The following is a 12841-nucleotide window of genomic DNA, read 5'->3' as shown; positions in this document are numbered from 1 at the left end:
TGTTCGCTTCCCGCGTTCGTGCGTCTTACTTGTGTATTACATTCACCCAGGCATTCACACCGATGGCGGCGGAAACCATGCAAGGCAGTGAGCAATTAGGGGTTAGGGGTTGAGTCTTGCTCAAGGACACTTTGACACTAACTCTGGGGGAGCCCGGGATCGAACTGGGAAACTTATTGCGGTTCCCATCCGGTCACTCTACCCCAGGGGTCCTCAACTAGAAATGCTGAAGGTCCACTAATAATTTTTGAAAAAGACTAAGGTCCGGTCCCATGCCACGCAGCGCGGGCCACGCAGCAGCCAGCGGAGAGCGGGGCTCTATATTTTTTTGTACAGTCATACCAAGGCAAGCTTATACAAATCGGATCCCCTCCCAACCAACCAATACTGGGGTGCAGAGTATGGAAATAAAATGTTTCACAAATATTCCCCTCCAAAAATTCACAGCAAATGAGAAGAACACTTTTATTTTGTCAAGTTACAAAAAAAAAGTTACAAAAAACCACGGTCCGGTCGTGGACCGCGGTCCGCCTATTGAGGACCCCTGCTCTACCCCATAGCCACTGCCACCGGATGTACCATACCATGCTGTAATTTTTAACCGGAAGTGGACAACAAACCTATAGCCTATAGGGTTTCATGCCCATGTAACACTTTTTTTTAAACAGAAACAAATAATGCCTTTGCAACACCTTTAAAATAGTGGTGATACTTTCTATTGCTTGTAGCTGAAACATCACATAAAGCACCAGTCACCCTCTTCTCAGTCCTCTGCCATTGGGATATGGCTCTGTGCCTCTGTTAATCCCACAGGTTAATGGCCAGGCTCCCTGCCTCGCCTGTGTTTGATTATAATCCAGCAGATCAGACAGAACTGATTGGTTTGTGCAGCATTTGGCAACATTAAGCCCCCTTTTCTCCTCTTGTCAGACATGAGGATTGTTATGGATTTGATGTCTGAACTGCTGTGACGAGAACACATGATAACCATGCGGGTCTGACGGGGGACGGGACGGAGGGGCGGGGGGGGGGGAGTCGGATCTTTGTGTGATAGGATCTTTTCTTTTTACATTAACCACTTAACCACCCTAGCATCCCTATTCTGAGGAGAATTTTAGTCAACAATAGCAGACCTACAAGCTCAGTTTGTAGATTGGCTATTTAAGGTTTGGTGGAGAGGGGAAACAAGAGCAGACCAAGTAGACCAGACCAAGGTTGAGCAGCGGGCGGTCCATACTCCTGAACCTGCGTTGAACACAACTTCATTAGGAGAGAGACCCCTACGGCTGTGCCATTTGTAAATTAGCTAAGAACCCTACGTGTGTGTGTGTGTGTGTGTGTGTGTGTGTGTGTGTGTGTGTGTGTGTGTGTGTGTGTGTGTGTGTGTGTGTGTGTGTGTGTGTGTGTGTGTGTGTGTGTGTGTGTGTGTGTGTGTGTGTGTGTGTGTGTGTGTGTGTGTGTGTGTGTGTGTGTGTGTGTGTGTGTGTGTGTGTGTGTGTGTGTGTGTGTGTGTGTGTGTGTGTGTGTGTGTGTGTGTGTGTGTGTGTGTGTGTGTGTGTGTGTGTGTGTGTGTGTGTGTGTGTGTGTGTGTGTGTGTGTGCGCGCGCGTGTGTGTGTGTGTGTGTGTGTGTGCGCGCGTGTGTGTGTGTGTGACGAGCTTCTTTAATGTTCTTTCTTGCCTTGATCTCGTTATTCTCGTACCCCCCCCCCTCTTCCTCCCTTTCTTTCACAATGGGATCTATGCACACAAAAAAAAGAATTTCACACACCTTTTTACTTGTAAACAAGTCTTTGAAGCTATACCCTGTAGTAACTCTGAGGACCCCAGAGGTGTCCCAGACCCCCTGTTGAAGACCCTTGGGGTAGAGCAAAAACAGGGGGGGGTCCTGGGGGATTCCTGTGAATTAAGTATAGTGTTAACTTCATTTAAACGTTTATATAAATTAAGCATACATTACTGCAATAAGAGTCATGTGTTTGTAATTGAAGGTATTCAACTTATCTTTACATTTTCTTTCATTAAATGGCATACATTTAGTTAAAAGAACCCTTTGCTTTAACTTTACGTCTAATTTCATTTTATTAATCTCAGTTTGGGATGAAGCATAATACATAAACAAATACTTACAAAATGCAATAGATGTATTATTAATACATAGCATACTAATGCAGTTATGTAAGTATTGTTATGCTTAGCAATTTAATTCTCATTCATTGCAACTTAATCTCTCTTAAAAGCAATCCAATCCAAGAATATGTTTTATTATTATGTCAAGTCACGGGAGATCTGCATAATAAAGTATAATATTTGAGCCGTTAATACCGCATTTCCCGGTACGCTCTCAAAATCCTTTAGCCACATGCAGCTTTTCATTATCGTCTCTCTAGTGTGGAAACCTAAAGCCTCATCTCTCTAAAACTTTTCAGGATTCCAATTGAAAAAATGCATCGCTTCGCGGCACGGCCGCCACGTCTTGAGTTTGTGGGTCTGCTACTTTTGATGCTTTTGTGTGACGCTGTAGTGTTAATTTACAAAAAAAGTTAAAATGGATAGATGGATAGATACATCTATACCAGCATACAATAAGGTCAGACTAAAGAGGTCCTGTGTCCACCAGTCGACCTTGAGGCTTAATCAGGAGTTGTAGTAGCCACAGGGTAATCTAAGCGGTGGATATTGCTCTTGTCTTCATGTCTTTATGTATGTAAATTGTCTTGTTCTTTGTGTTATGTCAAATGTGTGTATATGTGTTCTGCATGGCTGCTGGGTCGCAAGACACATTTCAGTGTGAACTGACAATAAAGTACTATATCATATATTATATGATAGATAGATAGATAGATAGATAGATAGATAGATAGATAGATAGATAGATAGATAGATAGACAGATAGATAGATAGATAGATAGATATACGGTTAATGATCCTGCGGGGGGATTTCAGTCGCCCAGAGGCAGCACAGCAGTTATGAGTTATACATAGTAAGGAATAGCACTGTCAATACAGAACAACAGGTTATAGGTACCCTCACAAAAACATGCACTAATCCCGGTCTCTATACTGCCTCCCCCTGGCCAGCCGGGGCACCTGATGGAGGGGAAAGGAACTAGTTGGAATAACACGTTATAACTCCTTCCACACGCTACGCCCTACCGTGGAAACACCCCCCTGTCAGGTGATGAGAAGCGGCCTGCTCACTCCTCATGCATTGAAGGAAGCATGAGCTCAGTTCGGGGCTCTCCCAAGGTTGGCAGAAGGAAAGTATAGCACCTAGGATTAGTATACAATACTGTCTATTGACCTATTCAACTATCGGCACTATGCAGAAAAACAACACAAGGTTACCGTGTTCTCACAGTACCCTATTATCATTCCATGCAGGTTATGTTAAAACATAATGGAGATAAGAGGTTTCTAGCCCGACAGCAACGTTATTGTTCCTGGTCTTGTTTTGTTACAGCCAAATGTTATTCCATACACAGTCACAATGGATCAATGATCGAGTGGGTTATATCACCAAATATTAGCTCAGACGTCTGTTTTGGTGTGAGAGCTGTCAGACACACAGGTGCTTTAGCAGTAACACCTCCTCCCAGCGGAGCAGACCACAACAGAAACATTTAACTTGGCAAAGCTGAAAACTTTCATCCTTCACACTCCTAACAGGATAAACTGCATTGTTGTAATTGGCACTCCGGTGGGGCTGGCTTTTAAGTACACATGCAGGCACATGCGCACGCACGCACGCACGCACGCACGCACGCACGCACGCACGCACGCACGCACGCACGCACGCACGCACACACACACACACACACACACACACACACACACACACACACACACACACACACACACACACACACACACACACACATACACGTTTTTGTATTACTGCACTTGTGAGGACGTCAACATTTTATGAATCTCTACAAAACTTTGTTCAACCACATAGCAACCATTTTGTCTTGCGAGGACCTATAGGAAAATGCTGGTCCTCGCAATGTCTATTTCCTTATACTTATGGGAACATTTGGCCCTCACAAGTATAGTAATACAAACACACGCACGCACGCAGCCACGCACGCACACACAAACAAACAAACAAACAAACAGGGAAGAGAAACCACCTGACCTTGCATCTTAATAGAACACAACACCGTTAGTAGTGAATAATAACAAGCAGTCCTTTTATCTTTTCTTTATTGGAGTTTGTGCGGCTGGCTTTGACAGTCCACACTTGTTTTATTCTAATCCGGGCAGAGCAACATATTGGGACAGTATTGTAGCGATCCCAGGAACCGGAGACAGAGACGTTGATGCACAATATAGAATCACTCTTTATTACTCCTTTGTGTTCAGTACAGTAACCACGTTTGTGCTCCTCCTTACTCCTTGCAACCAACACAACACGACATTCCCCACACAGCCACGTCACTCACTCCCCAGTCCCGGAAGTCCCACCTCCAAGTCAACCCCATTGGCTGAAGCCGTAGCCGGCCGCTACACTACCCCCCCCTCACAAAAGTCCTCGACCCCGAGGACCGGGCCGACAGGCAAAACAAACAGCCAAAATAGAACGCGGCCACAGCCTAGACATCAAAGCAAGAAACAAAATACACCCCCCCACATCCCCAAATGCAGTTCACAACTCTTTTTTTTTTTTCTTTTTTTCTTTTTTTACAATTCACAATGTCCCAGTCAGACCACATAGTCTCCCAGGCGGGCCGGAGGCCTTGTCCGCCTCCTCGGCCGAGACCCAGTAGGGGTCGGGGCCAGGGGAACAGGGGCAGGGGGGGGGGAAGGGCAAGGGGCCCCCGGGGAGGGGTCAGGGGGGGAACGGGACAGGGGTGTAGGGGCAGGGGACACAGTGTCCCCTCGTGGCATGGGCGGAGAACCGGGGGGGAGTTGGGCTGCCGGAGAAGAGGGAGAGGTCGCCGGTGCGTTCGTGTCGGGGGATGGAGGACCCCCCCTGTAGGGGGCCAGTCTGTCTCTGTGGAGGGCCACCTTCCTTCCCCGAGGAGGCATCTGCACACGGTAAACAACCTCTCCCAACCTCTCCAACACCTTGCAGGGTCCCGTCCACTTGCTGTCCAGCTTGGGGCTCCGTCCCTTCTTCCGTACCGGGTTGTAGACCCAGACCAGCTCGTCTGGTGCGAAGTCTCGCCCCCGGGACTTCACGTCGTAGTAGCGCTTCTGCTTCACTGCTGCCTCCTGTAGCTGCACCCGGGCGAAGCTGTGGGCAGAGTCCAGGCGGTCCTGCAGTTTCCTGGCGTACTCCGGCCCTGCAGGGACGGCCGGGGCGTCCGGCGGGCGACCGAAGACCAGCTCAGCAGGGGTGCGCAGCTCTCGTCCCAGCATGAGGAGAGCCGGCGTGCACTCCGTCGACTCCTGCACTGCAGAGCGGCATGCCATAAGCACCAGGGGCAGGTGCTTGTCCCAGTCCCGCTGGTGTCGGGAGGTGACAATGGCAAGCTGATCTCCCATGTTCCGGTGAAACCTCTCCACCAACCCGTCGCTCTGGGGGTGCAACGGGGTAGTGCGAGTCTTGCGTATGCCCAGGCGCTCGCACATGGCAGCGAACACCCGGGATTCAAAGTTCGTCCCCCTATCGCTGTGTAGGGACTCCATGGCGCCGAACCGGCTAATCATGCCCTCCACCAGGGCATCAGCGACCGTTACAGCCTCCTGGTTTGGGATGGCGTACGCCTCCGGCCACTTTGTAAAGTAGTCTATGGCGGAGAGAACATAACAGTTGCCCCCGTCTGAGCGTGGGTAGGGCCCTGTAATGTCTATCCCCACCCTCTCCATCGGGCACCCCACAGGGAACTGTTGTAGTGGCGCTTGCGAGCGCCCGGCGGGGCCTTTGCGGGCCACGCAGAGATCACAGCGACGGCAGAAGTCAGCGACGTCCCTCTTCTGCCGCCCCCAGTAGAAGCTCTGTCGAAGACGGCGAAGTGTTTTGGTGACCCCAAAGTGTCCCGACCCACCTGCTCCGTGCATGGCTTTCAGTACCGCCTCCTGCAGGTCCTTAGGAACCACCACTTGCCACTGCTCCTCCCCGGTGGCCGCCGCCTTGAACGCCCGCTGTAGTACTCCTCCGGACAGCCGCAGTGAGTCGAACATGGTCCACAGACCCTTGGTCGCCTTTGAGAGGGGTGCCACCGCCTCCCATGGCACGCGCTGCTGGGCCTCCACCCACCGCAAGACGGGCTGCAGGTCCGGGTCTTCCTCCTGTTTGTCTCTCCATTCGGCGTCTGTCACCGTTTGCAGCTCCCTGCAGACGACCTCCTCGATCCTCCTGACGGCTGCACACTCCTCCCCCTCCGCGCGCCGTTCTAGCTCCCGTGCTTCCCTTCTCTCGCAGTAACGGCAACCTTCCGTCGCACACGGCCGGCGTGACAGGGCATCTGCGTTGGTGTGGCGAGCCCCTGGTCGGTGCTCTATCTTGAAGTCGTATTCCTGCAGCTCCTCCAACCACCTGGCAACCTGCCCCTCCGGCTCCTTGAAAGTCATTAACCACTGGAGAGCTGAGTGGTCCGTCCTTACAACGAAGGGGAGACCGCACAGGTAGTATTTGAAGTGTCTGGCAGAAAGCACTACTGCCAAGAGCTCCCGGCGGGTGACGCAGTAGTTCCGCTCAGCCTTGTTGAGCTTTTGGCTAAAGTACGCCACAGCTCTCTCCCCCTCTGGCCACAGCTGTGATAGAACGCCCCCCACCCCCACACCGCTAGCGTCAGTGTCCAGTACGAAGGGCAGTGTGGGGTCAGGCGGGGCGAGCACCGGAGCCTTGCACAGTGCCTGCTTTAGACCGAGAAACGCCTCCTCACACCTCTCAGTCCAAGTGAAGTCTCTGTCCTTTTCCAGCAGCCGGTACAAGGGTGATGCAATGGTGGCGAAACCCTTCACATGTCTCCTGTAGTACGAGGCCAGACCGATGAAACTCTTCAACTGACTCTGGTCACGGGGGGTGGGCCACTCCTCCACAGCCCGCACCTTGTCATCCATGGTGCCGATACCCTCCGCGTCCAACTCGTGCCCCAAGAAAGTCACCTCTTTGCGCATGAAATGGCATTTCCCAGGGTGCAACGTCAGCCCCGCAGCTCTTATCCTCCCCATAACCCGCCTCAGGGACTCCAGGGCCACCTCGAAGGAACGGCCATGCACCAAAAAGTCATCGAGAAACACCAGGCACTCCTGGCGGGGGATACCAGCCAACACTTTGTCCATGAGCCGGGCGAAAGTGGCAGGGGCATTACAAAGACCGAAGCTGAGGACCTTGAACTGCCATAGCCCCCGCCCAGTGCAGAAAGCAGACTTGGGGCGAGATTCAGGGGAGAGGGGAACCTGGTAGTAGCCGCTCTTGAGGTCCAGTGTGGTGAACCACGAGGACCCGGAGACTAGGTCCAAGGACTCATCGATGCGGGGGAGGGGGTACGAGTCCTTCGTGGTCACGTCGTTCAACCGCCTGTAATCGACGCAGAACCGCCAGTCTCCATTCTTCTTCGCGACCATGACTACAGGCGCCGCCCAGGGGCTTTCTGACGGCTCGACAAAGTCCGCCTGCAGCAGGTCTTCCAAGGCCTTGTCGCATGCCTGCTGACGAGCAAGCGGGAGGCGGCGCGGCCGGCACTTTATGGGCGCCGCCGGTCCAGTGTCAATCACGTGCTCCGCCATGGTAGTCCTCCCCACCTCGCTCTCACTCATCGCGAAACAGTCCTGGAACTCCACAAGCAGCTGTCTCAGCTGTTCCTGCTGCTGCATCTCCAAGTCCCCGTACTCCTCTCTCCACACCCCTGAAGGCAGCTCACCCCCGCCCCCCTCGTCGGGCAGGGCCGTGGCTGCTGACTGGCACTGGAGATGCCCGGCGTCGATCGACGTCTCCTCCCCCCCCTGGGGAGGCCACGCTGGGCACGGGTGAAGACTGGTGGAGGGTGGCGGGGTGAACACAGGGGCCAGCGGAGAAAGCTGCTGGCGGGGGGCGTTGGGCGGAGCTGCCAGGGGCTGACCCGCCCCGGCAGCCAACATGGGTGGAAGGGGGACAGGGAGGGGGAAGTAACTCGGCCACATGAAGGGGGAGGCGGGGACGGCGAGGGGCAACTGTAGCGACTGGACGATGGGCTGGGCAGGGGGCAGGGGGCCGGTAGCTAGAGGGCCCATGGCAACTGTAGGACCCCCTGGAAAGCTAAGCGTACCCCTCCCCATGTCCAGCAGACACCCCGTGTCCTGGAGGAAGTCCAGTCCCAGGATGCAGCAGTCCTGCACGTCCGCCACCCAAACCAGATGGCGAACACGTCTGCCTCCCACGCACAACCACATCAGCCCCTTCCCCATCATGGGAGCCAGCTGACCTGTGGCCGTGCGGAGCCGCACCGCTGTAGGCTGTAGTGTCGTCCCGCCGGGCAGGACGTCCGGCCTCACCAACGTCACCGACGACCCGGTGTCCACCAGGCCAGCAGTAGGCACCCCTTGGACAGTGACAGCGACATGGCAGGAGCTCCCACCCCCGGAGCTCCCACGGATCCACCCCACCACGACCGGTGGAGCACCGCTGTCATCTACTTCTGGGGGGGACAGAGCCCCTCCCCACTCGCTGCACCACTGGGCTCCTCCTGCTGATGGACGAGGCTGAGAAGGCGGCGGTGTGCTGTCATCAACTTCTGGGGGGGACGGAGCCCCTCCCCCCTTGCTGCACCGCTGGGCTCCCTCCGCTGGACCACAGGCCTGGGCTGGCGACGTTGGGGCAGCGGCGGAAATAGGGGCCCGCATATCCCCGTCTATGCGGACCCCGAGGAGTTTCCCCGCTTCTGGAGGGCAGCAGGGCAGTCCCGTAGCATGTGGCCGGGCTGGCCACACCCCCAGCAGACCCGCGGCCCACGCGGTCCCTGCAGAGTCACCGCCCGTAGCAGCTCAGTCATCTCCGCCGCCCATGCTGGCACCTCCTCCCTGGCGGGGCATCCTGACGCAGCCCTCACCGCATGGGAGCTCACTTCCTGTCCACCGCCGGCAGCAGCGCTCTGCAGGCTCTCCCTCTCTATAGCCGCCTCCATCGCCTCCTGCAGAGACTTCGGGTGCTGGAGCTGTACTTGTACACGCAGGTCAGGGGGGGAGATGGCCCCGACGAACAGATCAGTAGCCAACTCACTCCGTGCATCGGCGGGCATGTGACTGTATGCCCGCCGCACCTGGCCCTCAATGTCATTAGCCAGCCCCCGGAGCGACTCACCAGGCTTCCTGCATCTTCCTCTAAGTTCATTTTTCAAGAGCGCTGGCTGGGACCACGTTCCAAACCGCCTCTTGAGCGCCCCCACCAGGGCATCGTAGCACCGCCGCTGCACCGGGTCCAGCAGCAGGAGACATGACAGAGCGTCCCCCTCAAGGCACAAAGCCAACTGCAGTGCCTTGTCCCTTGATTCCCACCTTCTAGCATCTGCCAGCAGTTCAAACTGAGCATGAAACGCCTCCCAGTCCGAGCCACCAGTGTATTTGGGCGTCTTCACCGAGGCAGCAGATGCGGGGAAATGGCGGGAGGAGGAGGAGGCGGCGGCGGCTGCGCTGTCCATGGCGTCCCCCGCAGCGCGACTCACGCGGTGGTCAGCCATCTGTCTTGTGGCCAACTCTAGCTGGGGCATGTCTGACGGTCCAGGCAGCCCATAATCTGCTTCGTTCTGCGGCTCCGTCTTTATCTCCATTCCACCGGAGCTCTCCATGTTATTATGCCGGTCTGGCTAACACGCTAACTGAAGCTAATGCTAGCTAGTAAACAATGCGCGCAACTTACGTCTTTCAACAGTCCGTCTTTAGTTTTTAGTTTTCTTCTGACACCAGTGTAGCGATCCCAGGAACCGGAGACAGAGACGTTGATGCACAATATAGAATCACTCTTTATTACTCCTTTGTGTTCAGTACAGTAACCACGTTTGTGCTCCTCCTTACTCCTTGCAACCAACACAACACGACATTCCCCACACAGCCACGTCACTCACTCCCCAGTCCCGGAAGTCCCACCTCCAAGTCAACCCCATTGGCTGAAGCCGTAGCCGGCCGCTACAGTATCTATTCAGTCCACGTATTATTATTATTATTATTATTATTATTATTATGATTCTGTCTGTGGGCATGTCAAACGACCAGGGGGTGTCCCAGAGAGCAGTGTTGCCATGTCTCTAGGGTTCTCCATACATCTGGCTGGTTTGTTGGTACTTTGTGCTCATTTCTTGAGTAAGTCCGATGCCTGTGTGGTTCCCACAGCACCAATTTGCTATAGCTGGCAGCTCTTGATGTCTTTGGCAGTGCATAGTGTCATTCTCCTGGCTGCTTATTATAAGCGACTTTGGGCTTGTTTTTCTAATAGTCACTTGTAATTATTGGTAGTTGCGGGGGGCAGCCCAACTTGTGAGCTTGTAGATCTGTTATTTTCAAATATCCAATTAATCCAATGTATAGCCGATATATATATATATATATATATATATGCCCCAGAGAGCAGGAAAAGTGGAATATAAAGAAAAACAAGACATGAAGATCGGTGTGTTTGCTCTCTCTCTCTCTCTCTCTCTCTCTCTCTCTCTCTCTCCCTCCCACTCTCTCCCCCAGCGTTTTATTAAAACACAAATACATGACATCGTAAAAAAGGGGCCACGTACTGTGCACCTCCTATATACTGCACCGGCTGCCAAAGCATGTATATAAGTCAAGTAAAAAAAAAAAGGAAAAGGGAAAAGTCATGGGTGTCCTTTGGCACAAAGATATAAATGGAACAATTGCAATTTGTACAGGTGAACTTTGAACCACAGGAAAAGGAGTTTATTTGTGGTTTATACTGCTTAGCCATGGCCACAGGCTATATGGCCAGTTGTGTACCACGCCCCCCCCCCCCCCCCCCCCCCTCCACACACGCACATGCACGCACACACACACACATGCACACACACACACACACACACACACACACACACACACACACACACACACACACACACACACACACACACACACACAAACGCATCTTGCTCCTCGTCACAAAGCCCCAGCAGTCACACAAGAGGATTGGTTGAGATTACAGCGCTATACGCTACATCAACAAACCACTTACCCCAGGGCTACGTTTGATTGGTTAGAAGCGCCCCCCACCCACCATGGGAGCCCACAGCAGCGATGTATACTGTAGCAGCTTCAAAATGCATATTTATACCTGAAAACGTTTATGTTTATGCATCTGTGTCTTTTCATTCATGCCGTCGTATACATCTTATCTTTCTCACCCCATGGTTGTGTTTCTCATTTACACAGGCAGATTCTCTTTTTTCCGTGTCCTGTTATTATTATCACGCACGCACGCACGCACGCACGCACGGGAGAAAAGCTCCCGGGGAATTATGGATGAAATGAGGTATAGCGAGGTTTGAAGACGACAGAAGTCCGCCTATTCATCCAAACAGAAAATATGTCTGATTGTATTAAACAACATCAAACTCATCAACATTGCAGCTGTACAGAAAGCCTGAATTATCCTCTTTATCTGCAAAGTGTTTGTTTCATAAAAATCCACCGTAGACCGTAGACATCTACGGTAGAATACCGTACCTATATCTATATCTATACCTAGAAATAGTAGGAATTTCTTGACAGGAAGTAGTAGCTCATAACATATCTAGATTATTTTGATAGAAAGAGGATAATTCAAACTTTTCGTGCAGTTGGTGAGTTTGACGTTGTTTAATTCAATCTGTTTGGATGTCTAGGCTGTCCAAGTTTCTATGTTGTTTATTTTTAATTGCTAAAGAGTTAGGTTAATGTTAGTGTAAATTGGTGTTGACATTAGTAAGGCTTGTTGTTTCAGTGGCATAGCCTACCTTTCATGTCTTTGCTTCATGTTAACGGCAGACTATATGTATATCTGTCTCTGTCTCTGTCGGGTGGAAACCTCATATGTCCAATGCTGTTACTATTCAGGATTCAAATTCAAAAGCATTAAAAGTAGCAGCTCTACAAGCTCAAAACGCGTCCAGCTTGTGGATCTGCTACTTAATGCCTTTGGCTTTGTGTGACGCTGTGTTGTGATCAAGTATAGGGCGTTCATTTACCAAGAAACACAAAAGGTTAGATCACGGAGATACGTTTCTGCCCGACAACAACAATATCTTATCTTACCATACATATCTCATTTCATCTCTTAATCTGTTTTTCGTCTGTGGTACTCCGTTGTTGAACCCTTCGGCCTCCAAGTGTGTGTGTGTGTGTGTGTGTGTGTGTGTGTGTGTGTGTGTGTGTGTGTGTGTGTGTGTGTGTGTGTGTGTGTGTGTGTGTGTGTGTGTGTGTGTGTGTGTGTGTGTGTGTGTGTGTGTGTGTGTGTGTGTGTGTGTGTGTGTGTGGTCATGTGTGTGTGTGTGCGTGCGTGCAGAGCGGGGTGGCCGGGCTGCTCATCAGCCTGTGATACAGAGCCACAGGAAAAGATCAAAGAGCAGGATAAACCATCATTTCATCTTGAATAATAAAGTTGCTGTAAGGAACCCCAAACCGGGGTCATTACAGGCCTCTTTGTGAATGAATCACAGCCCAGCACCGCGATAAGACCCTGCAATTTCCTATTGGTCGGACCGGACCGTCCGCCACCTTTCGAAACGATTGGCCTTTCTCTGGGTGCAATTTGATTGCCAATTGGCTGCATTTTGGGGATGGAGGTGTAATAATAAAGTGTGTAATTATTGGTTAAGTTGGAACATGGACCAATAATTCATCCTCGCAGCCTGCTGCTTCCTAGAAAAGCTAGGGAGGGACAGGCGCGAGGAGTGATTTAGCTGCCTTTTGACTGACACGAGTCCCACAATGCGGGCGAAC

The sequence above is a fragment of the Electrona antarctica genome (assembly GCF_951216825.1).
Source record: "Electrona antarctica genome assembly, chromosome: 23".
NCBI lineage: Eukaryota > Metazoa > Chordata > Actinopteri > Myctophiformes > Myctophidae > Electrona > Electrona antarctica.
Note: the sequence above shows the minus strand (reverse complement) of the source record.